Source organism: Littorina saxatilis, linkage group LG10 (assembly GCF_037325665.1).
Source record: "Littorina saxatilis isolate snail1 linkage group LG10, US_GU_Lsax_2.0, whole genome shotgun sequence".
Taxonomy (NCBI): domain Eukaryota; kingdom Metazoa; phylum Mollusca; class Gastropoda; order Littorinimorpha; family Littorinidae; genus Littorina; species Littorina saxatilis.
Genome location: NC_090254.1, coordinates 38,524,789 through 38,552,775, shown reverse-complemented (window position 1 = coordinate 38,552,775; position 27,987 = coordinate 38,524,789). Strand labels below are relative to the sequence as shown.

Sequence of the window (27,987 nt, the reverse complement as noted above, 5' to 3'; positions counted from 1 at the left end):
TGCCACTAAGCGAAATCCAGTTTGCAGTCGTCAGTTTTTCCCCAGTTACACCGGTACATAAGCGCGTTCTGCTGTTCAGCCATGCGAATGGTTCAATTCCCACCACCACAGCCCTGTACTACACTTACCGTTGACTGTTGTCTTGCTCTAAACTCGTACTTTCCGATGCTTGAGAACGCGTCAGTGGTGTAACAGGAAAGGATGAATGACCAGTTGTGACGGCTGATGTCAACACTGCAGTTTTCCACAGTCGGTTTATCTGGTAGAAATGAACATAATCGGATTATCATGAACACTAATTCAGATCAGTCTCAAAAACGGAGCACATTTGACGGGAATTAATAGGCGCACTTCTTCTTGTGAAAAGAGTTCGGCCCACCATCTCAGATCTGGCCAGGCTCTTACATCAGATAAGTCCCTCAATCCACTTGGTCACAAGTCGAAGTCAACACTCTTACTGCTTGCTGTAGTGCGTTAGAATAGTTAGATATGTTATGGTAGTGGCTTTTACGAAATTAATTTTTAAACACTTTTTTTTATCACCCAGGCTGTTCAATGTCCGTATGTGTCGAAGTGGAGGGATGGTCTTATCCCACGTAAGAGCCTGCATGGTCAGATCTGTGACGCGAGCTGAACTGTTATCAGGGTAACAAGTGGGCCTTCATGGGTTTGAACAATAAATGAAGAATGTCTATCGATGGCATCTGCTCTCCACATTTCAGATTCTCGCTGTTAACAGTGATGCCCCCGTTTTCACCCTTTCTCAGTAATGAGTTGCTATCTTGGGTTATCTTTTAAACATGAATAATGTTCTATAATTGTAAACTGTCGTCACGCCCTATTGGGGAAATCAGACCCTCCCCGGACGGGACCGAGTTTCACAAAGAGAATCTGCCCCGAGGGAAGAGTATCCTTAGCGGATTATGACTTTATTCAGTTATTCTGCAGAAAAACAGAAATGCTGGAAAAAAACAGTTTCTTTCTGCAGCATTTCTGCATAAGGCCACACAAAAAATAGGTGTGGTTAAGGTAACATAGCCCCCCCCACCCCAAAAAATATTCTGCAGAATAACTGAATAAAGTCATAATCCGCTAAGGATAGAAGAGTATCAACAGAGGAAACTAGTATAGAGGAGGACCATTGTTTTACTACCGTGACCAGACACGTGTTTCGACACTCATGTGTCTCATCAGTGGTCTGATGGTAGTTATGGCGAAAGGTGTCAACCCATGGTATCGAACCAAGAATCAATCCACTCTCTGAGTGATCGATTCTGTTGGCATGGGAGACTACCCTCATCTGACAATCCCAAGAGAACATCTGTGAAGGGAAACTCTTTGATTTAAGGTCAAAGAGTGGAAACTAAATTTATCAAGAAAGAATTTAGAATATATATATTCTAATTTAATTATGTATATATTTATACCGAAAAGCACATTGTCAATGGCCACCCTACTTACGCACAAATTATGTCTGAAAATCACTACACTTTTAAGAGCGATAGATACGTCACAAATACATACGTTTTTGCTCCAAAGGCAAAACAGCACAAAATTATAGTTGAACTGATTCAAAAAGCAAAACATATTATCAATGTGCACTTGCATGGAAGGAACTTGATACAGTATTGTATGTAGGGAGAACATCTCCTGTGTAAAATTTTTCCATTATGTCCTGTGCCAGTTCACTTTTAGTCGTTCAGAAATAGCAGTTCGACCTCACTGCTGAAAATGGGCGTATTATGAACACTTACGGTATGTGATGCCCCATATAATGAAACATTATAGCATTGTGTAATGTTTGGTTATCTTTAATACTTACGATAGACATTGATGGGTTTTGTATCCATCTCTGTTAATCCGCCATATATGAAAGAGCAAGACAGCAGACCCTGAAGGGTTCTGTTGACTCTAGAAAAGTCAACGGTGCTGCTGTAATTGTGCCTTCTCGCTATGATGATGCTAGGAGAGCGTGGGGAGGTGCAGTTATTGACAGCTGTGCAGGTCCCCAGGTCTAGCGACTGTCCAGATGCAGTGGTTAGTGTCCATGCCACTGTACTTGGAGTGTCACGGGAATTATAAGAGTCGCAATCCACGAACCCATGACCGCCATCCTCGACATCAGCGTCTCCTATCCTAACACCTGTGAGTTTGAAAATTGATAGATTTCAAAACAGAGACCAGCAGAAAGTCAAACAGACAGAGCACGTCACTGCAGAGAGAGAGAGAGAGAGAGAGAGAGAGAGAGAGAGAACAAAAACAAGAACAAGAACAAGAACAAGAACAAATCTTTGATTGTCTAAGGCCACAGCCCCTTACAATAGTGGTTAAAATAACAGCAATAGTATCTGCACAGTTATAAATTATAGTCACGCATAAAATTCAACAAATACATTAAGACCCTGATGACATGTCACTGAACCTGATTTATAAGGGTTCGTCTCTTCTGTAACATGAAGAACACAAATCTGCTGAAGCTGTTTATCACATTATCCTCATTACTGCCACAGAAATACACAAGTTGTTGTTGCAGCGTCTTAGAGTTCGAGATTTTTAAATACTTTGCTCGAAGGTCTTGATAAAAAGGACATAAAAATACAACATGGTGTTCATCTTCTTTATCAGCTGTACAGAGAGGACAGTTTCTTGTCGTTTGGTTTGGTGCGTACCGAAACTTGTGAGAGTTGATTTCGGATACTCCTGCGCGGAAACGAGTAAGAGCAACTCTGTACTTAATATCTTCGATTAATTCAATGTATTTCTCTTTTTCCAAGCATGTTTTGTAACAATTATAAATGTCGAAACGTTCACTGCATTCTAAAAAGAAGAACCATTCTTGACAAAAACAATCTTGTAAACGTCTTTTAAACTCTTGTAAGAAACACTTCTCATTCCCAACCATTCCGTACATCCACACAGCAGCAAAACCATTACAACATAAAAGACTCTGCACATGTGAGACCCAATTTGTGTGGCCCTTCGATGCCAAATTACATAAAGCTTTATATGCAATCTTGGAATATCTTGAATCAGGTTGCTTCAGCAGTGTAAACCAGTATTTCACACATCTGACTGCAGAGTTAAAGGGCAGCTGTCGGGTTGTGGCTCTCAAAATCTGTTCCTTAGAATGAGTTATCATGTAACTGAAACTATACTTAAAAGTTACTTGGTGATTTTGACAGCTTGATAACACAAGTCCGAAGACTTTAGACATGCTACAATGTCTTTAATCGAAGAAAGTTTGCATTCTTGGCCGAGTCAATGCAGCCCGCTCGAAAATTACTTCCCTTGGACGCGTGACGTCAGCCGCGGAATCGGCCGAGTTGAACGGTGCTCTCTTTATGCCGTGTACTGGGCGCAATCGGGTTGTCTAGTCAAGCCCTCAAGCATACTTCACGGGTAGGTGAAGAGAAACTTAGGATGGGGTGACTTCTCCCAGGCCAAAATTTCGCAGTAAAAAACGGAGTTCATAACATGTCGTCCGTCCCCCTCCTGCTTTTGTTCCACTTGAACCCTGTTTTTGTTCAACTTATTGGCAGATATTGTCACGCGTCGAGGAACACAAACACACTCACACACAGACACACACAGACACACACACACACACACACACACACACACACACACACACACACACACACATACGTGTTATCACACACATACACACACACACACACCGTGGCATACACACACACACACACACATACACACACACACTCACACACACACACACACACACACACACTGACACACACACACACACACACGATAACCATCACAAACACAGTTTGACAAATTCATCTTTGATTTTTTGCGGCCGAACCCCCCTCCCCCATTTTCCACACTAGATCCACTGTTTCATCTTTGTCTCTGTCTCTCTTCCCTTTATCTTATCTCGTCTATCTACTTGAGTGAGTAACTGAAGATGTATTATCATCATCTCTTTTCTAGATTTTCCCACCGACAGAGTTGGCTTTTGTCTTGAATTCAGTACCTCACACGTACACGGTAATTGGTGTGACACCTCAAGCGGACCTTCTTCATAAGTGTACAGTGTCTGCTGACAAGGGACACGAGGGTCTGTGGTTGAGCAACTTTATGGTTTAACCGGGTGGACTGGAGGAGTAGCAACAGCATGTGAACCACTTTAGAAATGACTTGTAAAGGTTGCAGTCGGTCAGATCAAAGAAGAGAAAATGTGAACGTGGGTCTTGAGAAGATATTACCATCCTAATACTTTACTTTGTGCAAGAATCAATCACGCGTACAGCATTACAGATGTCCAGCTGTAGTCTACATTGTACTGTAAACTTCACAGCGGCCTTATCGGCTTCCTCGAGTGACGTCACAGCAAGGCTAACGCTGCGGCGTCTTTCTTGTGCTGACAGAGTTGTCGGTCGCTGATTTTGAGTCGTTTCGGCCTGCCAACTGCTTCGTTTTTTTGCGGATTGTGAGAACTAGCAGAAAGTTTCACGCATTTTAATGGTTTCAAACTAATGATGAAAGTGTCTTCTTCTGGACCAAATCAACAGTCTTTAGTTGAATCAACTCAGAAAATCTTAAACGCGTTTTAGCACGCGACTCCACGCATTTCTGTGGCCAGGCAACCCGGCAGCTGCCCTTTAATATACAGCGGATGTCTTCCCAATTCACCATACACAATGTTGTTTGGAGTTCGAATTGTCACTTTCAGAAACTTTTTACACGCAAACAGGTGGACCCTTTCCACAGAGTCATACTTTCCATATCCCCATAGCTCTGAACCATACAAGAGCATAGGGGCGATCCGTGCGTCAAACAGTTTGAAAAACACCTTTGCCGAATGGCAGCCAAGTCTGTTCAGTAATCTAACGATTTCGATCACTCCCTTTTTCGCCATGGTTGTCTTCGTTTCTACTGCAATGTTCCAGCTCAGTTGGGTGGAAAGGGTTACACCGAGATATTTAAACGAGTTCACAATCTCAAGACGATTCATTCCGTAGAACCACTTCTCTTTCTGTGCAATGTGCCCGCCCTTTCTAAAAACCATGACCTTAGTCTTTGTCAAGTTCACGTTCAGACACAGTTTATCTGCAGAGCAGCGCAGGACATTAAGCTGGTTTTGTAGGCCTACTACAGTGCTGGATAACAGCGCAATGTCGTCAGCAAAAAGCATTACAAACAGTTCTAACTCAGACGGAGATAAACGTATCCCATGTCTGCCTCGTTGTATGACATCCTGCGCCAGTTCGTTGATCAGAAACGAGAAAATTGTCGGTGAAGCTACACAACCTTGTTTAAGGCCTTGCATACATTCAAAGAAATCAGTGTATTCGTTTCCGCACCGCACGCATGCTTTCACATTTTCATACATGCTCTTTAACACCTTAAATATATTGCCTTGTATGCCTAATCGAAAAAGCACTGACCAGAGCACGGGGCGCTTAATGCTATCGTAAGCCTTACAAAAATCTATGTAGGCTACATACAGTTTGGCCTTTTGTGAAAATTGTTTCTGGACGCAAGCGTAAAGGGTAAACACATGATCAATAGTTGAGTAATTCCTCCGGAAACCAGCCTGGCTTTCATCTAAAATGTTATTATTTTCTGACCAAACAGACAGGCGGTCGTTCAGAACAGACATAAAAATTTTGCTCATCGTACTGGTGAGGGAAATTCCTCTGTAATTATCAGGGTTATCACAGTCTCCTTTTTTATGTAACGGCACAATAATGGCCTTGGACCACTCTCTTGGGTACACCCCCTTCTCGAGAATGTTGTTGAACAATTTAACTAAAAAGGGTAAAATAAGACTTTCAGACACTTTCAACATTTCATTCAACACACCATCAAACCCTGCCGCTTTACCATTTTTCAAATTTCTGATTGCTTTACTAATTTCAATTTCAGTTATTTCACTGTCAAGAATTTCGTCACTGATACCTGTATCAGGCAACTGATCGTCTTCGGGTTCACCTTCAACTGTATCGGTGTTTAAAACATCCTTAAAATGTTCGTACCATGCCTCTTTTGGTACGGAGTTGGAGTGCACCTCTTTTCTATTACATTTCCTTATTTCCTTCCAAAATTCCGTTGGTTTATCAGCAGAGAGCAATAAGTTATGAACTTGTTTTAACCTGTACTCTGTTCGCTTTGTTCGAAGAAGATCTTTATACTCCTTCCTGACTTCAGCGTACTTTTGCTTTGCTATCTCTTTTTCTTCTTTATCTTCTGTTTTAATTCTTTGGTAACTTCTCAGCAACCGTCTCGCAGATCGCTTCTTTTCCAAACATTCAATATCAAACCATGAGGACGCACTTCTACCTTCAGCGTCACCTCCGACTTTTTTGGTCATGCACTTTGCCGACTGTAACATTGCTTTGTTAAAAATCTCCAGCCCCTCGTCCATGTCTGCGCTGATGATGTCGCACGCTTCCTTTAACTTAGCTTTAAAATCGTCTGATTTTACACTTTCAATAAAATCATTCTTTTTTGCATCGTTCCACACAACTTTTGAGACACGTGCTTGTTTAGGGGGCTGGCGCTGATTCACTTTCAACCCAAGCGCAAAGGTCACAGGCATATGCATTGATTCAATTCTGTCGCCAATGGTTAAATCGTGAATGTTATTGGCTAGGTCAACAGAGGCTAAACAATAATCCACCACACTGTTACCACTATGGGAGATATAAGTAAACTTGCACGAGTTGTCCGCATTGCAAACACCATTCAAGATTTTGAGATCAAAGCATACACATAGATCGATAAGCTTTGTACCAAACCCATTTAGTGTATAGTCTTCAGTCATTCTACCATGTGAAATCGTGTCATTGTCATGACCTTGCGAGTCTTGATCAAGGAGGTCAAAAATGTTCTGCGTATCTACCTGGTAGTCTAATGTTCTAGAATTAAAATCACCGCACAAGAGCGTGTGGCAATCACTTGTCATTTCTAAAACATCACTTAAACATAGCTCCACTTCATTTAGATGGCACGAGGAGTCTGTCTTTTGGTAATAAGGGCTCCCACATGGTGGCACATACACTGGCACGAACACAATATCTCGATCACCACCTGTCCAGAGTCAGTGGTCAGAGTCCATGTCACTCTGCCGGGAGTGTCACGGGAATTAAAATAATTGTCGCATTCCACGGACCCAGTGAACCCAAAACGGCTCTCCTCGTCGACTTCAGCATCGCTTATCCAGACACCTGTGAGTTTGAATATTGTTAGGTTTGAAAACAAGAGACCAATTTACAGAAAGACAGACAGATAAAGCACTTCACTGCAGACAGAAAAAAAAGAGAGAGAGAGAGAGAGAGAGAGAGAGAGAGAGAGAGAGAGAGAGAGAGAGAAAGAGAGAGTGAGAGAGAGAGAGAAAGATGGAGAGAGAGAAAGAGAGAAAGAGAGAGAGAGAGAGAGAGAGAGAGAGAAAGATGGAGAGAGAGAGAGAGTGAGAGAGAGAGAAAGAGAGAGAGAGAGTGAGAGAGAGAGAGAGAAAGAGAGAGAGAGAGTGAGAGAGAAAGAGAGAGAGAGAGAAAGAGAGAGAGAGAGTGAGAGAGAGAGAAAGATGGAGAGAGAGAGAGTGAGAGAGAGAGAGAAAGAGAGAGTGAGAGAGAAAGAGAGAGAGTGAGAGAGAGAGAGAGAGAGAGAAAGAGAGAGAGAGAAAGAGGGAGAGTGAGAGAGAGAGAGAAAGATGGAGAGAGAGAAAGAGAGAAAGAGAGAGAGAGAGAGAGAGAGAGAGAAAGATGGAGAGAGAGTGAGAGAGAGAGGGAGAGAGATAGTGTGTAAGAGAGAGAGAGAGAGAAAGAGAGAGAGAGAGAGTGAGAGAGAGAGAGAAAGAGAGAGAGAGAAAGAGAGAGTGAGAGAGAGAGAGAAAGATGGAGAGAGAGAGAGAGAGTGAGAGAGAAAGAGAGAGAGTGAGAGAGAGAGAAAGAGAGAGAGAGAGAGAGTGAGAGAGAGAGAAAGATGAAGACAGACAGACACACAGACAGACACACAGACAGACACACACACAGACACACAGACGGACAGAGAGGGGGAGAGAAAGAGAGAGAGATAAGTAGGTTTATTTTCATGTCCTTTCAATATATTTGGTTATTTCGGCAAAATAGACAGAGATAGACAGGCAGAGACAGAAAAAAACCCAGAATGAACAGTATATACAGAATGAACTGAACAAGACTTAAGGCCTAAAAAAAAAAATAGGTGTGGTTACGGTAACCCGACCTTCCCTATTTTTTGGGGCCGACCCTATAACTTTTTATTACATTTAATAATGGAGTTCACATCAGTGATGTTAGTTTGAAATGGAACACACGCACGTTTTTCAAAAAACAATATGAAATTTTGAACCATGAGATCTTTATTAAATAATAAACATCAAAGCAATTATTAATTTGGTTTGAAAAGCTTGACTTACTATGTTAAATAGTGGATTGAAGGCTGAAAACGTCATTTACAAATTACATCTGAGATAGGGAGGGCGGGTGGGGGAAGTGCTGAAAGTGTGGATGAGAATAAAAAAAATGCTGAGTGACAACAGGGAGGTTAAAGGCTGCCCTTTTTGTAGCGTTCATTAATTAATTCCTATTGTTTACATGTGCCAATAATGTTATAAAACTGTACCTAAGGGGACATAATAACGATTGGCTGTAGCTTTCGAACACAGAAAAAATTATTTCAGTATTGCAAAGTGGTTTTGATAGTGTCGAATGTAAACAGAACAGTCTCAAAGTGAAAGTGGATGTTTTCCGGAAATTGCGAAGTTAACAAGAATACCGGCAGAAAAGCGCGCTTTCCTGCTTAGCACAATACGCTACCGCACTAATCTGGCGTGTCAATATCACTACGTTTTGGACGTGGAAGGTGAGCGATTTCCTTCACGCGGGGATTGTACTGTCTGTGTTGACGGTCTAAAAATAGCCCAACCTCTGCTTTGAGACACAATGTTTACCGCCCTCAGCTAATTCAAGAAATCACCCCCCTCCTGGTACACGTGCACTCAAGTTAACCTCTGCTTTGACCTGCCGGTGTGCCAAGAGTCAGATGAGAGAGAGAGAAAGCGAGAGCGAGAGATGTAGGCCAACTGCACGGTCATCTGAAGGTAGAGACAGTCACAGCACTGTCACTGAGGCTGAGCACAGCGCTCGCAATGTTTACTATTTCGACAACACGCATGACAGCAACATAAAATGTTCAAGTTCATGATGTACGTTAGCACACATATACACTTTTCTCTTACCTTTTTGTACTTGAAGTTTTTAGTTCGGAAGAAGATTGATTATTCCACCGAAATTTCCACGTAAACAAAATCGTCTGTATTTCTTCTCGCGCAAAAAGAATCCAGTGACCGGATGTTGTGCTAAAGAGTCGCCTATTATGATATAGGGGTGCGTCGGTGTACATCATAACGAACGCATCTGTTAACCAAGCAAACATTGACATGTTTAACACTTATGTTGACAATAGTTCTCATAAAAAAACACATTTTGTCACGCTTGAGAACATTTCTATGCAAGTGGTGACTACTTAAAACGCGCAAACATTATTGTAGACCCCTTGTGCATAAAAATAGATTTTTCCACACAAAGCTTTGTCAGTTGTTGAGGCCTTGCAAGGTTTTGACGGCAACAATAATTATTATTGTAGCCAGTTTTTCCCAGACCCGGAGGTCTGGGTTATTTGCATTTGCCTGTGTGAACGGTGACATTCCGGAACTAGTTTTAGCGCCATTTTGTTGTGAAATACGTCATCAGTTTGTGTACACAGAAAGTTGTGACATCCGTCACCCTATGGGAGGAGTGAAGGCAACATTGTTGTTCATCTGTAGAAAGTTGTGAAATCCGTCACCCTATGGGAGGCGTGAAGGCAAAATTGGTCATCACTGAGTTTGTGTAACACAGGAAGTTGTGAAATACAAAATTGTTCAACAAAAACATCATAAATCGAATTGTGCAGGGTCAACCGCAACAAACTCAAACCGAGCCATGCATACTAATCTGTATTTGAGTGACTTATATACCGACATTTTTATTTCTTATTTTCAGCACAGGTGTAGGAAAAATCATGAACCAAAATGTTATTTATTTTCTAATTTAACATTTTTTTTACAAATGTGACCATGTTCTTTTAAACAAACAGTGACATTAAACATTGTTATGTTAAAAAAAAGAAAAAAGTCGCGTAAGGCGAAAATACAATATTTAGTCAAGTAGCTGCCATTTTTCAGCAAGACCGTATACTCGTAGCATCGTCAGTCCACCGCTCATGGCAAAGGCAGTGAAATTGACAAGAAGAGCGGGGTAGTAGTTGCGCTAAGAAGGATAGCACGCTTTTCTGTACCTCTCTTTGTTTTAACTTTCTGAGCGTGTTTTTAATCCAAACATATCATATCTATATGTTTTTGGAATCAGGAACCGACAAGGAATAAGATGAAAGTGTTTTTAAATTGATTTCGACAATGTAATTTTGATAATAATTTTTATATATTTAATTTTCAGAGCTTGTTTTTAATCCGAATATAACACATTTATATGTTTTTGGAATCAGCAAATGATGGAGAATAAGATAAACGTAAATTTGGATCGTTTTATAAATTTTTATTTTTTTTTACAATTTTCAGATTTTTAATGACCAAAGTCATTAATTAATTTTTAAGCCACCAAGCTGAAATGCAATACCGAAGTCCGGGCTTCGTCGAAGATTACTTGACCAAAATTTCAACCAATTTGGTTGAAAAATGAGGGCGTGACAGTGCCGCCTCAACTTTCACGAAAAGCCGGATATGACGTCATCAAAGACATTTATCAAAAAAATGAAAAAAACGTTCGGGGATTTCATACCCAGGAACTCTCATGTCAAATTTCATAAAGATCGGTCCAGTAGTTTAGTCTGAATCGCTCTACACACACACACACACACACACGCACGCACACACGCACGCACACACGCACATACACCACGACCCTCGTTTCGATTCCCCCTCGATGTTAAAATATTTAGTCAAAACTTGACTAAATATAAAAAGAAAAAAGCTTTTGCGCACAAATCAGAAAATACATTGTACATTTTACTAAACCGTGAGTTTCTGTGGCAAAGCCCGACCGAGGAAATTGCACTGGTTTTATTTTTAGATCAGTGGGAAATTTTCAAGAACAGACGCTTGCATTTGGATGTGTCCAATGATAGTAGGTTTGGTTGTGATCAATCAGAATAATGTAGGCAGGGATGTCGTTAGGCGTCGCCGGACATCGGACATAGATGAAAATCCCCAAATGTCCGATTCACATTGCCGCATGTCGGTCAGATGTCCTATCGTTTTAGCCTGAGCGTGGTCATTGTCCGATATGTACTCCATTCCTTCGGACAGCGCGATATTCGTTAATTTTCATTTCAAGATACAAATCTTCTAAAAGACCAAACGCTCTCGTGTTCAGCTGACACTGTTTCTTTTGTTGGGAATCCCGAACCGTCTCGGTGCAGCGCACTGATCTAAACTGAATAGTGGATTATTTTTAGATCAGTGCATGCTACAGGAGTACGGGAGACAACTCTAACTGACCAAATTTGTCGTCTGCTTTTGTTTTCGATACGAGACGAAGCACTGACTTATGCCGCTGAAAAAAACTAAAGCCTGCAAAAGATCAGCATTAGATCAAACCGATCAACTTTTATCCAAATCATGCAGTTTGTAATCAAAGTAAGAGCTTCAGAACAGGGAACATACCATTACGTCCCAGTACCATTGCGTCCCAGTACCATTACGTCCCAGTACCATTGCGTCCCAGTACCATTGCGTCCCAATACCATTGGGTCCCAGTACCATTGCGTCCCAGTACCATTACGTCCCAATACAATTACGTGCCATTGCGTCCCCGTACCATTAGGTCCCAATACTAGTGAATTTAATTTCTGAGATGTTACTGTGGCAGTGTAGCGACACGTTTTGTAATAAAAGGGCGTTTTGTAATATATTTATTACAAATCGTGTTCGGATTACACAATTTTTATTACAAAACGCGTTCAACACGATTTGTAATAAAAATTGTGTCGGTACATAGCAGTATTTCACAAATAAAAATAAAATAAAAAGATGTCTTCGAGATGAGGTGAAGTGGAAAAAAAATATAAAAAAATGAATAAATAAATGTTTGTTCATGGGAGAAAAAAAATCCTTCACGATATAAGCAGAAACTGTAAAGGATATTGCATGTCAGTTTGTTTGTTTTGAGGCGCTCCTTGCTTTCCTTACAGGTTTTCTGAGGTAACCATGTTCTTTCTTTTAAAATGAACTGAAGCACGCTAACCTAAACCGAAGTGTAAAATTAATATATGCTTTAGCGGTGCTCGACACACACAAAAATACCGTAACAGTACAGTACACGCTTTGTATTCCACTGTATGTAACCGAGCATGACATGACTGTAGGTTTATTTACTGAGTAGACGATGTTTAAACCCGTTTCTGAGAAAAGCTAGACTGACTGTCCAGTCATCGAACCTTCAGCACATAGACACCGAGACACACAGATAGTGAAACCCATACACGCACAAATGTAGACACAGACACCTACATACATACGTACATAACACACACACACACACACACACACACACACACACACACACACACCATACACACACACACACCATACACACACACACACACACACACACACACACACACATATATATATACAAACACACACACGCGCGCGCGCGCAAGAATATACATACATGCACAATCAGTGACGTAGACTAGTTCTACATGGGACGATGTTTCAATAACAAATCATTTCATTTTTCTTCCTGTTTAATGACTGAACAAACATAACCGTATCTTTAAAAATCAACAACTGCATATTCTGGTAAAATCCTGGTTCGTATGTACATGTTTAACATTTAACATATTACTCTGCAACCCTCCTGCGATCAAAATTCCTTTTGGATTCATAAATCGAAGACACTTGAATTAAATAATATTGGGCGAGAAACTGTTATGTTACTTTACATAAACAGGTACTGTATGTAACACACGCCTAAAAAAAAAGGAACATTATAAAGGCCTTAAACTAGCTGTTCTTCTTTTCTTCTCCACGATCATCATCATCTCCACAATCATCATCATTATCATCATCTCGTCGTCGTCATCATCATCATCATCAACATCAACAACAACAACCAACAACCAACAACAACAATAACTTTTTTTTTTTTACAAAACACAATAGAAAAGAGAAAAAAATAAATGTGTCAAGTAAGTGCATATACAGGCTTCAACATTATTGCTAGGTAAATGTATGCAATCTTGAAGCTTGAAATTACTCGGATAATATAAGGTAAGATACCCCGTACTTATAAAATCCACTGTTCATTTTCATCCTTTCGCTGACCTACTCTGTCGTACAATATCCATGCCACACACACACACACACACACACACACACACACACACACACACACACACACACACACACACACACACACACACTGCCCAATTGTGTTGGGACGTAATGGTACGGGGACGTAATGGGATTCCTTTATGGGACGTATCGAGATGCAATTTTCTTGGGACCTATCGACACGCAATTTTGTTGGGACGCAATGGTACGGGACGCAATGGCACTGGGACCCAATGGTATTGGGACCCAATGGGATTGCTTAATGGGACGCAATGAGACGGCATTTTTTTGGGACGCAATGGTACTGGGACACAATGGTACTGGGACGTATTGGCATGACCCCCTCTGAAGTTGTTCATGTTGATTTCTTTTTTGTGGTTTCTTTGAAAGTGAAACTAAACAAATACAACATTATACGCACACTGTGTTGAAGTATTTACTATATTACCGTAAAGTACCTTGTAAGCGCCCAGTATCGAGTAAGCGCCCACCCCCCACTTTTAGTCCAAAACCGTGCATAGGCAGGGCCGGACTACCGGGGGGGTTATGGGGGTTGCGCAACCCCCCCCCCCCCCCCCCTAGCCTAAACATGTACCTTACTTATTTAATTTTTTTTTTATTATTGCTTATTTTATGCCGTTTTATGCAAGGAGCGACCATTTTCTTATCTCAGAATATGACCTACCCGTCAGCTTCAGGGGGCTTCGCCCCCTGACCCCCACAACGAGGGGGGGGAGGGTTCTAGGGTTTCCGGACCCCCCCCCCCCCAGCCAAAAAATAAAAATATTGAATGAGGTATGCATTTCTTTATTTTACATTGAGTTTCAATTTTTGGGGTATTAATCAGTGACAAAATCTGCTGCCTGAAACTGGTAATGATCATCCTCAGAATGCACCAGATTGCACCATTTTGCATCCTTTTTTTCAAAATTTTCCGGGGGGGCATGCCCCCGGACCCCCCTAGCAAGCTAGGCGCTTCGCGCCGTCGGCTCGGCGCTTCGCGCCTTCACACCCATATCTTCACAATATACTTTTGAACAAAACCAGTCATAAAATGAACTGATCCGCCCCTGCCGCCAGGGGGGACATCCCCCTGGGCCACCACTGGTAACCCCCCCCTCCTCTTCGCCTAGTCCGGCCCTGATAGGGTATAGTACCTTGTAAGCGCCCACCCCCCACTTTACACCATTGAAATCAGGGGAAATAAAAATTCCGCACTTGATCTGCTAGTTTTGTGAATGATTTCCCTTTCTTGCAAACCCTATTAAACGCCTGCAAGTCCGATGATTACAAGATGCCGCGGATCAAATCGTACACCGTTGCATTTGAGCTGTCAGCTCTTGACTATTTGGATAATAACGCCAATGGAAATGTGTCGCAAACAGCAAGTGAGTTTGGGGTAGATAGAACAAGTCGCGTAAGGCGAAAATACAATATTTAGTCAAGTAGCTGCCATTTTTCAGCAAGACCGTATACTCGTAGCATCGTCAGTCCACCGCTCATGGCAAAGGCAGTGAAATTGACAAGAAGAGCGGGGTAGTAGTTGCGCTAAGAAGGATAGCACGCTTTTCTGTACCTCTCTTTGTTTTAACTTTCTGAGCGTGTTTTTAATCCAAACATATCATATCTAATGTTTTTGGAATCAGGAACCGACAAGGAATAAGATGAAAGTGTTTTTAAATTGATTTGGACAATTTAATTTTGATAATAATTTTTATATATTTAATTTTCAGAGCTTGTTTTTAATCCGAATATAACATATTTATATGTTTTTGGAATCAGCAAATGATGGAGAATAAGATAAACGTAAATTTGGATCGTTTTATAAATTTTTATTTTATTTTACAATTTTCAGATTTTTAATGACCAAAGTCATTAATTAATTTTTAAGCCACCAAGCTGAAATGCAATACCGAACCCCGGGCTTTGTCGAAGATTACTTGACCAAAATTTCAACCAATTTGGTTAAAAAATGAGGGCGTGACAGTGCCGCCTCAACTTTCACGAAAAGCCGGATATGACGTCATCAAAGACATTTATCAAAAAAATGGAAAAAACGTTCGGGGATTTCATACCCAGGAACTCTCATGTCAAATTTCATAAAGATCGGTCCAGTAGTTTAGTCTGAATCGCTCTACACACACACACACACACACACACACACGCACATACACCACGACCCTCGTTTCGATTCCCCCTCGATGTTAAAATATTTAGTCAAAACTTGACTAAATATAACAAGTCGCGTAAGGCGAAAATACAATATTTAGTCAAGTAGCTGTCGAACTCACAGAATGAAACTGAACGCAACGCAACGCAGCAAGCCCGTATACTCGTTGCATCGTCACTCCACCGCCCGTGGCAAAGGCAGTGCCCGTGGAATTGACAAGAAGAGCGGGGTATTCGTTGCGCTGAGAAGGATAGCACGCTTCTCTGTACCTCTCTTCGTTTTAACTTTCTGAGCGTGTTTTTAATCCAAACATATCATATCTATATATTTTTGGAATCAGGAACCGACAAGGAATAAGATGAAAGTGTTTTTAAATTGATTTCGAAAAAAAAATTTGATAATAATTTTTATATATTTAATTTTCAGAGCTTGTTTTTAATCCGAATATAACATATTTATATGTTTTTAGAATCAGCAAATGATGGAGAATAAGATAAACGTAAATTTGGATCGTTTTATAAATTTTTATTTTTTTTTACAATTTTCAGATTTTTAATGACCAAAGTCATTAATTAATTTTTAAGCCACCAAGCTGAAATGCAATACCGAACCCCGGGCTTCGTCGAAGATTACTTGACCAAAATTTCAACCAATTTGGTTGAAAAATGAGGGCGTGACAGTGCCGCCTCAACTTTCACGAAAAGCCGGATATGACGTCATCAAAGACATTTATCAAAAAAATGAAAAAAAAATTCGGGGATTTCATACCCAGGAACTCTCATGTCAAATTTCATAAAGATCGGTCCAGTAGTTTAGTCTGAATCGCTCTACACACACACACACACACACACACACGCACAGACAGACAGACAGACACACATACACCACGACCCTCGTTTCGATTCCCCCTCGATGTTAAAATATTTAGTCAAAACTTGACTAAATATAAAAAGGATACGAGAATGGCGAGAGAATCGCGATACCCTGTTACGTCACCAGGCCGGAAAGGAAAAGAAGAAGCTCTCTCTCTCTCTGATCTCTCTCTCTCTCTCTCTGATTTCTCTCTCTCTCTCTGATTTCTCTCTCTGTCTCTGTGATCTCTCTCTCTCTCTCTCTCTCTCTCTCTCTCTGTGATCTCTCTCTCTCTCTCTCTCTCTCTCTCTCTCTCTCTTTCTGCCGAAAAGTCTTTGGCCAAGTAAAAATAATAGACTTCTGCCCATATCCAGAAGACGTAGGCCTACCCCTTGTTCAAGGGAAACAGAGACACAGTGCGGCCGACAGCGGCACCTCTGCAGACAAGAAAAGGATGCGACGACATTTGTCTCCCCAAGCTCTTCTAATGACAATACGAACAAGAAAAACAATGGAAGATGAAACAAGTCGCGTAAGGCGAAAATACAATATTTAGTCAAGTAGCTGCCATTTTTCAGCAAGACCGTATGCTCGTAGCATCGTCAGTCCACCGCTCATGGCAAAGGCAGTGAAATTGACAAGAAGAGCGGGGTAGTAGTTGCGCTAAGAAGGATAGCACGCTTTTCTGTACCTCTCTTTGTTTTAACTTTCTGAGCGTGTTTTTAATCCAAACATATCATACCTATATGTTTTTGGAATCAGGAACCGACAAGGAATAAGATGAAAGTGTTTTTAAATTGATTTCGAAAAAAAAATTTGATAATAATTTTTATATATTTAATTTTCAGAGCTTGTTTTTAATCCGAATATAACATATTTATATGTTTTTGGAATCAGCAAATGATGGAGAATAAGATAAACGTAAATTTGGATCGTTTTATAAATTTTTAATTTTTTTTACAATTTTCCGATTTTTAATGACCAAAGTCATAAATTAATTTTTAAGCCACCAAGCTGAAATGCAATACCGAACCCCGGGCTTCGTCGAAGATTACTTGACCAAAATTTCAACCAATTTGGTTGAAAAATGAGGGCGTGACAGTGCCGCCTCAACTTTCACGAAAAGCCGGATATGACGTCATCAAAGACATTTATCAAAAAAATGAAAAAAACGTTCGGGGATTTCATACCCAGGAACTCTCATGTCAAATTTCATAAAGATCGGTCCAGTAGTTTAGTCTGAATCGCTCTACACACACACACAGACACACACACACAGACACACGCACATACACCACGACCCTCGTTTCGATTCCCCCTCGATGTTAAAATATTTAGTCAAAACTTGACTAAATATAAAAAAGAAAGAAGATATGATTACGAAGTGATCAAAGATCACATTTCTTACTGAAAACTGCTCGTGCATAGGGTGTAGTACCTAATAAGCGCCCACCCCCTACTTTGGGTCGGAATTGGTGCACAGGGGGGGTGGGCGCTTACAAGGTACTTTACGGTATGTGTGTGTTCTACAGCGCCCGCGCGTGGGTGTGTGTGTGTGTGTGTGTTTGTGTGGGCGCATGACTTTGGGGTTCACATGGTTTGTTTGTTTGTTTGTTTCAGACCCACACCCATATACACACATTTCACATTTAAACCATTTGTCGGCTAAGTTCCTTTGTGTTGGATGACTGAGTGTGTGCAAGAAACCACTTTGACCATTCACCTAAAAATTACATGAAGGAACGTCTGGGAACCTGCTGATTTGAATCAGCAAATTTTCTTGTCTAAGACTTTATTTCTGTTTGATTTGTAATATGTTGGGAAGACATATTTATCAATTGATGAACAAAATAAAACATAATAAACAAGTCGCGTAAGGCGAAAATACAACATTTAGTCAATGACCGATCTTTATGAAATTTGACATGAGAGTTCCTGGGTATGATATCCTCATACGTTTTTTTCATTTTTTTGATAAATGTCTTTGATGACGTCATATCCGGCTTTTCGTGAAAGTTGAGGCGGCACTGTCACGCCCTCATTTTTCAACCAAATTGGTTGAAATTTTAGTCAAGTATTGTTCGACGAAGCCTGGACTTCGGTATTGCATTTCAGCGTGGTGGCTTAAAAATGTATTAATGACTTTGGTCATTAAAAATCTGAAAATTGTAAACAAAATATTTCTTTTATAAAACGATCCAAATTTACGTTCATCTTATTCTCCATCATTTGCTGATTCCAAAAACATATAAATATGTTATATTTGGATTAAAAACAAGTTCTGAAAATTAAATATATAAAAATTATTATCAAAATTAAATTGTCGAAATCAATTTAAAAACACTTTCATCTTATTCCTTGTCGGTTCCTGATTCCAAAAACATATAGATATGATATGTTTGGATTAAAAACACGCTCAGAAAGTTAAAACGAAGAGAGGTACAGAAAAGCGTGCTGTCGTTCTCAGCGCAACTACTACCCCGCTCTTCTTGTCAATTTCACTGCCTTTGCCGTGAGCGGTGGACTGACGATGTTACGAGTATACGGTCTTGCTGCGTTGCATTGCGTTTAGTTTCATTCTGTGAGTTCGACAGCTACTTGACTAAATGTTGTATTTTCGCCTTACGCGACTTGTTTATTCCTACATTATTCTGATTGATCTCAACCAAACCTACTATCATTGGACACATCCAAATGCAAGCGCCTGTTCTTGACAACTTGCCATATATTTTTAGATCAGTGCAACTTGCTTGGATCTCTTGTTTGGCCTGTAGGTAAAATGTGCAATGTATTTTCTGATTTGTGCACAAAAGCTTTTCTTTTTTTCTTCTTTTTTTCAACATAACAATGTTTAATGTCACTGTATGTTTCAAAGACCATGGTCACATTTGTAAAACAAATGTTAAATTAGAAAATAAATAACATTTTGGTTCATGTTTTTTTCTCCACCTGTGCTGAAAATAAGAAATAAAAATGTTGGTATATAAGTCACTCCAACACATCAAAGTATGAATGGTTTGAGTTTGTTGCGGTTGACCCTGCACAGTTCGACCTATGATGTTTTTGTTGAACAATTTTGCCGTCACTCCTCCCATAACAAAGGATTGAACTTAAGCCACACAAAAATGTCATTAATGTATTTCAAATAGTTTTCCGTTGTGCGCTCTTGGAACTTAGGCGATTATTTCAAATGTTTTGACTTGCCGCGAGGTCACATAGCTTTTCCCTGACACCGCGTCTGCGGGTAAGTCCGAAGTGGAAGATCGCGTTTGTTGGCACGTTCGGCACTTGTTTTACACATGATACAATAACATGACCAGCAAACTTATTATCACTCAAGAAAGAAAAACTAGAGATAATCTTGCAAGTTATTTGACGTTTTGGAAATATTCATTTAGCCTTTTAAATGTTCAGAGAAAAGTAATGTATTTTCATGGCTGTGGGCGCCGTTTTGGATTTTCACCGTGGGCCTCACAATGTCTGATTGATCGTGTAGCAATTACCTTTATGCTCTTGTCGATATAAGACAAGGCGTCGTGAAAGAGCGGTCAGATTTGATCTCGGTTGCAACATTAGACCATGTACGACTTTCTTTGTATTTGAGTTGTAATAAAAAAGACTCTTCACCTGTCTACACAGGTGGTTCGATGTTTGCACGAGGAAGACCGGAATGCGTGTGAAAGTATCACACGATGATGACAAACAGTGTTGTGAGGGTGTGTTGAGTTGTGATGGTAGCCGTGTATTTTTGACTTGATACGTACTGTACGTGGTTGTAGTTGAAGAGGGTGTAGATATGTATGTTACAGTTAATCTGTGAAACCAGGGAATACGTGTATTAACTAGGTAATACATGAATTAACTGACGGAAAAAACAGTTAATTCATGTATTACCTAAAATAGTTTAGTTAATACACGTATTCCCTGGTTTCACAGATTAACTGTATACGAATGTTTGTTTACAACCGCGAGACTGGTCCAACGTCATTCAACGTCACTATACTTTGTTGGTAATGTGGTGTGATTGTTGATGTTTTGGACATTATTTTGACATTTGCTTTTTTTTGTCAGAAGAACTTTGTTTTGCGGACAGCTTGTGCATCAAATATGTTCGCACTGATTGGTTTGTGTAGTGAGAATTCGCCATACTAGTTTACGAGTTTTCTTCACGATTTCTGACAGCTGGCTGAGGCCGACAGGTTGACGTTTAAACCAAGGAAACACCGCGCATGGTTCTTTTGTGTTCGTTGCACAGTAGAAGGGAGAACATGCTGCAGAGTCAAGTTTTGGTCGAAGATCCGCGTAAGTTTTGGTCGAAGATCCGCGTAAGTTTTGGTCGAAGATCCGCATAAGTTTTCGTCGAAGATCCGCGTAAGTTTGGTCGAAGATCTGCGTAAGTATTGGTCGAAGATCCACGTAAGTTTTGGTCGAAGATCCGCGTAAGTTTTGGTCAAAGATCCGCGTAAGTTTTGGTCGAAGATCCGCGTAAGTTTTGGTCAAAGATCCGCGTAAGTTTTGGTCGAAGATCCGCGTAAGTTTTGCACACGAAAACAGGGAAGAGCTAATCGTTCGTAGCCCAAGCTTTCGGACACACATCACGCACAAACTTCGTTTCTTTATTTGGTGTTTAACGTCGTTTTCAACCGTTCAAGGTTATATCGCGACGGGGAAAGGGGGGAGATGGGATAGAGCCACTTGTTAATTGCTTCTTGTTCACAAAAGCACTAATCAAAAAATTGCTCCAGGGGCTTGCAACGTAGTACAATATATGACCTTACTGGGAGAATGCAAGTTTCCAGTACAAAGGACTTAACATTTCTTACATACTGCTTGACTAAAATCTTTACAAACATTGACTATATTCTATACAAGAAACACTTAACAAGGGTAAAAGGAGAAACAGAATCCGTTAGTCGCCTCTTACGACATGCTGGGGAGCATCGGGTAAATTCTTCCCCCTAACCCGCGGGGGGAACACAAACTTCGGTTTTTCGCCCTGTTTTTAAGCGTGTTTCCTGGAATTGTAGCTACTCTCTGCCATTGCTGTCCTTGTGCAGGGACACATCTCCCCACTGCCTGTAATGTGTCACGGTGCATAGTCCGAAGTTGACTGAATTTTACCGAATGTATGGCCAATCACCCGTTAACCTCATTTACATGATATACACACGTGTGAAGATATGGTATAGACGCTCAGTGAAATAAACGAGAGAGAAAAAAAGTCACAGTGAATTTTCAAAGTGCAATCGTTCAACAGAAAGACTTACAAAATGCAGCGATACGACTGAAAAACTTTGTAAATACACAACAGGAATAGATCCGTAAGTGGAAAAGAAAACGTGTTTATCCTTTTTTTGTGGGCTGATGGTCCTAGCAATTTGTATTTGTTATTTTTTTGTATCGATGAATGCGTTTAACTAATGCCCCGTTTTGTCGTTTAAAGTGGTTTTATTATTCTTGAACTGTTGAACGGCAATGTTCCATTATCCTCGATAATATATATATATATATATTATTTTTTTTTTTTTTTGGGGGGGGGGGGGGTCCTTACACCTGTTCCTTGTTCCGGTGTCCCTACACTCACTGCTCCATCCACAACTGAATTTCGTTCCGCTGCCAGACTTGTCGATTTTACAGACGCTCCAGGGAGGGATGTCGGGTCGCTGCGGTAGGCTACCCTCGGAAGATGACACTGCACTTCTGCTGAGTCACTTCGACGGTGTTCAGTAGTGGGTCTGTCCCGAGCCAACGGACGCAGCCCACTACCTACTATGCCCCCTACTAACGACATTGACTTGGATGATTAAGGAGATGAAGATGATTATAATGATGATGCTGTGGATTTCCAATTTTGGTTTGAGACTACGTGACAGGGCAGCACTCTACACTTACTATCCTGGCGTCAACCAAGCCCGAGAACTGCCGCACCTGCGGTGTTGGTCAGGTAATCAGAACCTGAGCACCCTCAAAGTCGCATTCGTTAAGTGAATGACACTCGGCTGTGTGATCCTAGCCTTCCCATAGGAACCATAGCACTTCCACTCTGGGTAGGAGCCGACCGTAGCCCGAAAAACCCACATCCTCGATAATTTAGTGTTGCGTTTACATCTGATTGTAAACAAAACCTGGTGTGCAATTCAGATGTAATTTAGTGTGATTTATTAATTTCATCGATGCTGTTCTTAGATCACATGCAAAAGAAGAACAAAACGACAAGAAGACGATGAACAACAAACATTGTTGAAAGACGAATACATCAAAATCAAAAGCATGCGTTCAGTGTGCTAAAATAAAATTGAAACTTACCTGCTACGAAAACTAAGTAAGGCAAAACACAAAGAGCGATAAGCTGGGGTATTGACCACATGCTTGACTCTCCAAGAAACCGTGCCCTTCACAGACGAGAATCGTACTAATACTCAAATCGTGCCAACGTAGTCTGTCAGGTATTAACCAATCTGCGCAGAGCAGTAAACTTCCTTGTTGCCTCATTTACATCATAATATGTTTTTGCTGTTTAGAAAGCTGTCAATAGAACTCTGGAGTCGATATGTTTCATTGTAACTTCTTGTTACCCGTTCCCTAATTTGCGATTCTAAAGAGCAATTTTTCAACGGCAAAGAGGCGAAGGCTTTGAAAGAGAAGAAAATATAATGTTCAATTGACTGTTTGCCAGACGTCAGATACAAACAATTTGTTGGCACTGTGTCCGTGTCAGAACATACTCCTTCCATTTGCTGTGTATAGCATAGAGAGCGGGTTGCCACACTCAGAAAAAAAGGGAAGAAACAAAACCCACATAGTGGCGTTTTGATGCTATCTAAAACTTCAATAATAATTGTATTATGCCCAATACAGTTATAGAATAATAATTGTCTGTATAGTTAACACCTCCGCCGTGAGACTTAAACTGACACCACAATGTTGAGTCAAATGTTAGTTGAATACTAGGTTTGCCTGCAAGACTGTAATACTGTACATAAAACCCTGCTTCACGCAGTAAACGCCTTTGTGACCAATTTACAACGTCTACAAATGCTCAAAGGCAACCAGTAGGCTTCACTGAAGAAAACATTTGCATTAATACCCCATTTTAACCATTCAACAACTTTAACCAAGAGGCAGTTTCAATTTGTATTCGGAGCGAAACAGAGCTGAATAGTAAATGGTTGTGTGCCACCGGAATGCTAAAATGTGTCGTGTATGAAAGTGTTGGTGCGTTCGGAGATGAACATTGCATGTCCATATTGAGAATGTGTATAAAGGACTCTCTGTCTCTGTCTCTCACTGTCTCACTGTCTCTCTCTCTCTCTCTCTCTCTCTCTCTCTCTCTCTCTCTCTCTCTCTCTCCGTCGCTCTCTCCGTCTCTCTCTCTCTCTCTCTCTCTCTCTCTCTCTCTCTCTCTCTCTCTCTCTATCCGTCTCTCTACCTCACACACACACACACACACAAGCACGCACACAGACACACACACTCTCTCTCTCTCTCTCTCTCTCTCTCTCACGCACACACACACACCAAACCACTAACACACTTCAGTCAGATAAAAAAAAATGTTTATTTCATCGCAAGAGCAACAACATGTAGGGATTGCCGGATTGTTGTCGCAAATCAATCGTATAGTTCGGTCGAGCGGCAGGTAGAGGACGTTTTTTTAATATAATCAAAAAGAAATCTAACCATTCTGATGTATAGCTGAAAACGTATTTGTTATCTGCAAACCTGATAATTATTTAAGCCAATGACACTATGTTTTGTTTATTTGTTTGTGTGTGTGTATGTGTGTGTGTGTGTGTGTGTGTGTGTGTGTGTGTGTGTGTGTGTGTGTGTGTTTGTGTGTGTGTATGTGTGTAGTGCGCATGACTACTGTAGACATGGAACCGCGATAGCACATAGGTATTGTACAGTACTTGTGGTCAAAGGGAAACAACTGCATACTAACCGTTATAACGTCAAAGTCTCTTTACTTTGCGTGTACCTTCTTTGTGACGTCTTTTTGTGTCTGCATGTACGTACTTCGTTTTTCTTTAAGTTGCATGTTCTCGCCGCTAGTTTTTTGTTTCGTTAAATATATACACCCTCATACACACACGTGAATATACTGGAAATTACACTTCAACCTGTGCGTGAGTGTATGTTTTGTGTGTGTGTGTGTGTGTGTGTGTGTGTGTGTGTGTGTGTGTGTGTGTGTGTGTGTGTGTGTGTGTGTGTGTGTGTGTGTGCGCGCGCGTGTGTGTGTGCATGCATGCGTATTCAAGTTATGCACGTGAGTGTCGATTGCATTTCTATCCACACTGAGAGAAAAAGGATATAACAAGAAAAGAAACATACACACCATGTACCAAAAAACCGATCGATCGCTTCATTTATTTTCTCTCCGACTACTGAAAAGTGAATAATATGGTCCAAGGAAAGGAGAGATTCAAAAAAGAATAATACAAAATAGCTCCTGCAATTGCAGAATGTAAGCATATTTTTTGTTTTAAACCATTATGAAGCAGCGTCAACGTCAACCTTTCTGCAATATTGTCAACTGAGAAATCAAGTCCCTATTTCACTGGTTTTCGTTGAATTTTTTTGAATTTTTTTTTAAAGGTTTTCATGTAAAAGACAATCAAATGAAGTTAACAGATAAGAAATATCCAGAAATAAATCGATACATAGGATTACATTGTAGACTCACAAATATATAATTAAACAGAAAAATAGATATAAATGAAAAATTCAAGTGCTGAATAAAAATAAATATAAATATAGGAATAACTAAATGAATGAATAATTGTTTTTTTTAACCAAATAATGTATTAATTGATTCATTAAAAAACAATAAATATAAAAAAAGAAATAAGCAAAAAACAAAAGAAACATGAATAAAGGCTATAATTAAAAACACAAAACATCGCAGACAACAGTTCTAGGCGGTATGGGTGGAAACTTGACTAAAGTTGACCAGGAGACCCTTCTTGTTGTGCTTCTTTATTACATCATATACTCCATCGCTTTATATTTGTGTATCTGAATAAATTACTGTTTAAACAAAAAACTAAAGTAACATAAATATAGGCTTTAATGAAAAACACAAAACATCGCGAACAGCAGTTCTATAAGACATGTCACAACCACTTTTATTACCAACTCAGTGCCCCATATGGCTTTTTGACCAATCAGGACGGATTCTAGGTGACCTGTTAAATGTTATAACGTTCAGGCAGGGACCCTTTTTGTATATATCAAGCTACAAATTGACAAAACAAAGTAAAAATGTAAATCAACAATATCAGCGTGATTTATTCTACAGAATGACACTTCAAATGCTGTCAGATAATACTATCTTTATCTAAAATAAAATACCGATAAGCGAGTTTTGTCGGTGGGTGCTTTACGGAACAGCAAGGTACCGCCCATCCTATGAGTGTGAAATGCTGACCCGCTCACTTGAAATCTAAATTACCTAAGTTCGGAAAATCAAGTGAAATTGCGTCACTCGCGTTACGTCAAATATATCTCTACGTCATTTCCCATCCGTCTTGAGTCGGTTCTAAATCTGTCGCTCTCTATTCAACAAGAAAAAGCGAAGCAACCGAAACGCATGTTCAACATGGTTTATCTTGTGAGATTGTTGTGTGTCAAACGCATTTGATCTGTGAATATTCATCACGTCAGGAGTATTACTCTGATTGGCTGACCCAGGTCACGAGAATTCTTTGACTGACAGGCATAATCAGGTAGGAGCGCTCCAGTTCCCATTGCGGCTGTTCTGTCTAATTCGCGGGGTCGCTTCGAAATTTGTTTTGGTCGAATTAAACGGTAATAAAACCGTTATTTCTAATATGCAGACTGTTAGCAAATGACAACAGTCATGTCTCACAAACGATATCAGCATTCGCCTAAAAGGCTCATGCTTGATATCTTTTTTCTCGACATGCCTTGTTATCATTTGCTAACAGTCAGCATATTAGAAATAACTCATAATAACGTCCCCTGTCATTCGGACAGGAATCCAACAGAGTATCAGGCTCGAGGTGGAGCCACAGAGCCACCCGTTGAGCGTACAGACGGTCAGCCACCCGGGGTAGAACCTCAATAGACAGGTACTTCTCCTCCTCTGGGGTAAACTCTGGCCACAGCTCCCCCCCCCCCCCCCCCCCCCTCTCAGAGTCCAAGGCTTTGTGAGAACAAGTTTATAGACCAGCAAAGTTAGTCACTCACTGATTTTGTAACTGTTACCCAGTATCATGGACGTGCACAGTTGGAAAGAAAATAAAAGAAATGAAGCGATCGATCGGTTTGTTGGTGTGTATGTTTGTTTGTTTGTTTGTTTGCTTAACGCCCAGCCGACCACGAAGGGCCATATCAGGGCGGTGCTGCTTTGACATATAACGTGCGCCACACACAAGACAGAAGTCGCAGCACAGGCTTCATGTCTCACCCAGTCACATTATTCTGACACCGGACCAACCAGTCCCAGCACTAACCCCATAATGCCAGACGCCAGGCGGAGCAGCCACTAGATTGCCAATTTTAAAGTCTTAGGTATGACCCGGCCGGGGTTCGAACCCACGACCTCCCGATCACGGGGCGGACGCCTTACCACTAGGCCACCGTGCCGGTTTGTTTGTGTGTATGTTTCTTTTCTTGTTTTAATCCTCTTTTTTCAGTGTGAATAGAAATGCAATCAACACTCACTTGCAAAACTTGAATGCGCACACACATTGACTTCCTCAATACAGCGGTCTTGATCTGCTTTGACGAACGGGTATCTGGGAAAACTAAATAAATAATGATGACAACCGGAAGTCAGTACTCCTGACAAAAGATGCAGCAGATTCGTTGCCGATTTTCACCCCATATCACTTTTTTTCAAAAGCACGGAAGAGTTTGAAAGATGCAACAGGTGGTGTTTGTTATTTGCATGTTTGACCAAAATAGTACAGTTTGCACAGATCAAAATAGTACAGTTTGCACAGATCAAAACAGTCAGTGTTCCTCCGAGACCGCGCTAGCTAACATTTATCGATCCATTTTATTTTTATCTTATTTTATTTTGTGTAGTCCAAATATGAGTTGTAGTCGGACTCTGACGTCACATGGCTCAAAGAAGAAAAGTCCAATCTTCAATCCAATGTATAATCGATACAGAATTAGTCATTCACCGCAAGCCGCAATGAGAGAGGATTAACACCCAATTCAAATTTCAGATGAAACTTCTGATAACTGGGTCTCAGTTGAAAGAGTATATCCCGCAGGCAAAATAAGTGGACTATGTAGGTTTAGTGAACATTTGAAAGAAAGACAGTCAGAGAGAGACTCATACCTTGTGCATGTTGTGGTGGGTTTGGTGGGAGTGGCTGGTGGTGTTGGAGGTGGCGTGTGTGTGTGTGTGTGTATGTGTGTGTCTGTGTGTATGTTTGTGTGTGTGTGTGTCTGTGTGTGTGTGTGTGTGTGTGTGTGTGTGTTGAGAAGGTGAGAGCGACTGTCATTGCTTCGCCGCTGGTGTGTCTGGCTTCCGTGTTTGACTCGTAATAAATTTCGCCCCTTCAAAACTGAACATAACACACACTCTGACACACACACACACACACAC

General features: G+C 40.7%; 1 long non-coding RNA gene across 1 annotated transcript; it reads right to left on the bottom strand.

Moving 5' to 3' along the window:
• Positions 1-133: 133 nt before the first annotated feature.
• On the bottom strand, positions 134-22,797 carry LOC138978772 (uncharacterized). The gene is made up of 3 exons (XR_011459801.1): positions 22,710-22,797; positions 1,823-2,143; positions 134-259 (listed from the first exon to the last, which is right to left on the bottom strand). It is a non-coding gene; the product is annotated as an uncharacterized lncRNA (long non-coding RNA).
• Between the last annotated feature and the right edge of the window lie 5,190 nt (positions 22,798-27,987).